This window comes from Asterias amurensis, chromosome 4 (assembly GCF_032118995.1).
Source record: "Asterias amurensis chromosome 4, ASM3211899v1".
Taxonomy (NCBI): domain Eukaryota; kingdom Metazoa; phylum Echinodermata; class Asteroidea; order Forcipulatida; family Asteriidae; genus Asterias; species Asterias amurensis.
The window spans coordinates 5,643,239-5,648,019 of record NC_092651.1 but is presented as its reverse complement, the minus strand read 5'-3'; the positions used below and the strand labels follow the sequence as shown (position 1 = coordinate 5,648,019).

The 4,781-nt window shown below is 40.7% G+C and overlaps 1 pseudogene; it reads left to right on the top strand.

Moving 5' to 3' along the window:
• Positions 1–1,190: 1,190 nt before the first annotated feature.
• On the top strand, positions 1,191–3,256 carry LOC139936622 (uncharacterized; annotated as a pseudogene).
• The last annotated feature ends 1,525 nt before the right edge of the window (positions 3,257–4,781 follow it).

The window sequence follows — 4,781 nt, the reverse complement described above, 5'->3', positions numbered from 1 at the left end:
GCGGTGTTATTCTTGGTGTAAAGTATAAAAGGGGAACATTTTAAGGAAATTATTGTTAACATACTCATTTCCATCATACAAATACCACAATAAGTCGTGTCAGTCCATTGTTCAAAAATCCTGGGCGTGGTCACTTGTTTTTGAGTATACATACGAACTAGCCTGTCTGACGTCACACTTCGAAAACACTGATCTTTATTAATTATACTGATCAGTGTTCGAGGCTCGTGAATAAGACCAAATACCAGCCTGAACGGATGTTGCCTATTGCACCTTTGAGATCTCATTTATTTCACATGGAGATTCATAGTCAACTGACACGTACATGTACACATTACACAATGAATAAAACAACGGCGTACATACACTATGCACACTCGGAAGTGCAAGGATCGGAAGTGCAAGCTGACATACTAAATCACCTCGGACCATTGATAACACACTCATATATCCAATGTTATAACACCCCTTGCAAGTATTGTGCCTGCTCATTGGTTTAGAGCGCGTCACATGACATGTCTTAGTTTTGCTAGACGACGGCCGTGTGATAGAGCGTCGGTTTGCCATGCGCTAGTCCGAAGACTAGCACATGGCGCCGTGCGCTAGTCCGACAGACTAGCACACGGCGTGCAGTACCCAGACGTCCGTTGCGTGTACGAGGATGATAAATTAATAGTCTGTAACCATTTCGGATTGTCCGACACTACATGCAACACAGTAGGTAAAAGTGTTTGCAATCTGTGTTCGCGTCGTCCGTGGATTGTAGCATTCAGGTCTGTAACTTAATAATAATAATACAGGTTTTAGAAATGTTTGGGGTGTTATAAAACAAATATTGACTGCTTTTACTCGTGCAATGGTTAAAAACTATGACTCCCTCGGTGATCCCAGGAGCGTTCTATTTTCCCTCGGCTTCGCCTCGGGAAAATAGAACGCTCCGTGGATCACCTCGGGAGTCATAGTTTTAACCATAGCACTCGAAGCAGTCAATATTTGTATACTATCATGACATATAATGTAATCAATGGGTTTATCAGACCAATGCCTGTCTTTATCCTAGGAGGCCAACTTACCCAGTTATTGTGCTGCCACCTAGCGTTTAAAAGTCTCCATCATCGTTCACTCCCTGATTGTAAAACGAACACGTCCTTGTTTTATTCATCAGGTAACAGGAGCCCATTCTCATCAAGATGGCCGAAGCTGCTTTACACACTGAGACCACTTGCAAGATTAGACATGTACACATCGAATGCCCAATATGCCTGAGTCGGTTCACCGATCCGAAAATCCTGGACTGTCTTCACAGCTTCTGCTTAAAATGTCTTCAGGAACTTATAGACAAACAGGATCCGAAGACGGATATTATTATTTGCCCAATGTGTAACAAGGAAACGTCAATCCCAGATGAAGGATTGTCGGATCTTCTTAGCTGCTTTTTCTTGAGCTCGCTTATTGATGACGTCATTAATCTCAAAGGTCCAAAGGAGGACATTAACCCTCCTGTCTCCACATGCGAAGGATGCGACGAAGGTCTTGAAGCCGTCTCACGGTGTGTTGACTGTGAGGTGAATTATTGCAAGACATGTCTGACAATCCACGCGAAATTAAAAAGTCACAGGCATCATCAAATCGTTAATGCTGTCGGCGTGTCAAATGAGCGACCCAAAGACAAGGACAAAACTGAAGCACAAAAATGCCGGAAACACACTGACCAGGAACTGTGTTTCTATTGCGACACGTGTAAATTACTTGTGTGTCTCAAATGTGCTGTTTTTGATCACCGAGCGTCCAACCACAATCTCTCTGAAATCAAGGATTCCATTCGATCTTGTCGTCGAGCTGTTGATGAAGCCTTGCAGAAGTTTGATGAATGTCGCAAGCAATTCCAAAAAGTGAATGACTCTATCAAGCACTCACAGCGTATATTACAGCTCATGGTCGACCGGGCTCTTCGAGATATTGTGGCTAAGGAGGAAAAAGAAATCACTAAGATAAGAAATGCATCTCGCCTCCTTCAAGAAAGAGTCACTCAAATCGGTCAAGAAAGAGGTGAGGGATTTGAGAGCATACAGAGCAGCAATCACGATAAGATGAGCCGTGCAGAGCAGATCGTAGCTTCAGTCAATGACTTAATGCAACATGCTGATGACTTTGAGCTGCTGGACCTCAAGCCAAAAGTTATGCACAACTTAGACTTCCACAAAGAGCTTCAGTTTCAAACAGTGCGACATAGCAAGTCATTCATCGGGTTCAAAGGTCATGATATCGTCACTGATGCAGATCTCGGTGAAATACTAGAGGAAGAAAAGTGGGAGATAAAGACAAAGTTTTGTAAATATGGGGAAGGTGAGGGGGAGTTTCAAGTATACAAGGGACGTTGCTTGTTTTAGCAATGGTAACGTTGTCGTTATTGATTCAACACGGTGTCTATTATCCACATTTACATCAAAGGGTAGCTACAAATCTACAGGTGTTCAAAGTGGAACAGAGGACGGTAAACTAAAACAACCTTTTGGTGTTACCGTGACCTCTGATGACCTGGTTCTGGTTACTGATGGACAGGATGTAAAGGTTTATGATAGAGAACTGAGATACATTCGTCAGTTCCGACCCTCACAGAATCAAGTCGAGGGGCAGTCAAAGAGTCTACTTCGTGGTATTTCTGTGGACAAGAAAGATCGGATTGCAGTGGCTGACTGTAAGAGAAAGGTAATATCTCTCCATAATATGGATGGATCCATCATTTCCACAATACATCATGACGATATTAGTAGCTACTACCAGTTATCTGTAAGCAGCAAGGAGCGTCTGATATTCACAGACTATGGCAATAAGAAACTAGTTTGTGTGGATTTCATGGGAAACGAGGTGTTCAATATCAGCACCTCCATTGACGGCAGACCTGTCCATTTTTATGGTGTGTGCTGCGACGGCGCTGGAGACATCTATGTGTCTGGTTATTGCCGTGGCTTTGACAGTGGGATACATCATTACGATGCATCAGGTGAGCACATCGGCTGTGTAGCTCGTGGCTTGAACTATTATCAAGGCATGAAGTTTACTCCTACCGGTGACCTCATCGTGGCTGATTCGCACTCGGTCAAGATCTTGCATCGTCTGTGAGTGTCGATGACGTCATGGTCGAAAACGATACAGTATCGTGGATGACAATTGGAAATTAACAAAATCCAATAATAAATAATGACGAACCAAAACCAAGTCACTCTCATCAAGAATATGAATAATCTGTCATGATTCCAACAAATCCACAGTCAACTATTATTCTAAACGTACCAATAACTTAATAAAAAAATTGTTTGACTTTTGCTTTACATTGAGTCACTTATGATTTAAATTCCGCTGGGCTGGTTTACCAAACTAAAAGGTGGTATGATGTAAAATCATAACAAAATACCGATTGCACTACAGACGGCATGGGTCATTTCATGTCAAATCAACCAAATTTCAGAAAATGTCCCAACTGATCCTCTCAGATTTTCTTAAAACTTTGTCAAACTCTGTTTCATACTCCATATCGTTTACGAGATATTGCCTTACGAATTTTGCCCAAACCTCCTTTTTTCGTCGCGAAAACACGTCGTTGTGCTTTTATCAAACTTTAAGAGCCTATAATTTTAAAACGTAAACAGCTATAAGGCAGCAAGTTGTTTAAATTTGTGTACCAACTTACTTTTGGCCCTTGATTCATAATCTGACCTTAAATAGTACATATCTCATCTTATTTCAAAGTTAATTGTCCCCAAAGTGGGCCTTTTAATCAACGAGGAGTAACTTTTGATGATTTCCGGGGTATCGAATTTTTGAAGAGGGATCTGTGGGAAAAGAGAAATATTATCAAATTTTCTTAATATGGTTGCTACACGCGGACTATTACTTTTGAATTATTTACATCTTTTAAATTTATGAGTAATTGCCTTTTGATTAATGTTATGCTTCACGTCGGATATCCTTTTTATTACAACCACTCCATGTTTTAAAATAAAAGTAAAATCTTACTCGATATGTGAATATTCAATAACTGATTTACCTGTTGATATCATTTTTCGAAATATCAATATTTTGCAAAACGTGTAATTTTACTTCAAACATGCCGTCGGATACAGAGGTAATGCTAGGGCGCCACCTACAGACATGACAGTAAATAATGTTGTTTATAATAACATAATGTTACCTATTATCAGCTATTCATAAATACCTCAGACAGTTCTTGCTATTCCTTTTGGTGGAGAGCGCGTCACGTGGGTGTGTATAAACCTTTGTTTATGACCAGTTAAAAGTGTTGAAACATGGGCGTGACACGCGAGCTTGCACCTGTTCTTGTAAGACAGTTTCTTCATTCCTATTGGTCGAGAGCAACGGCTGAAACAGTTGTGCCACATCACGCGATACGCGCGACGCGCACAGCAAATTCCCTTATAAGGAGTTGTTTACCCGAGGGTGGCGGAGGGCTTTTCCATTTCATATTATCTGGAGGGGTGTTGTGTTGAAAGAAATCATTGAAAAATTATAATTTTTGCATTTATTTTACTTTTTGACCAAAAAATGTTGATGTTTTTGACCGAAAAGGTATTTATGAATGGGAATTAAAGTGTGTTGAATCGTTTTTCAACTTACTAGTGGTTTAAACCCGCCGAGGCCTGGTTCTTGATAATTTACCTCGACTGCGTCTCGGTAAAATTATCAAGAACCAGGCCTAGTTGGGATTAAACCACTAGTTGAAAACCTCTTCACACCATATTGATTCCCTGTTTTGTAATAAA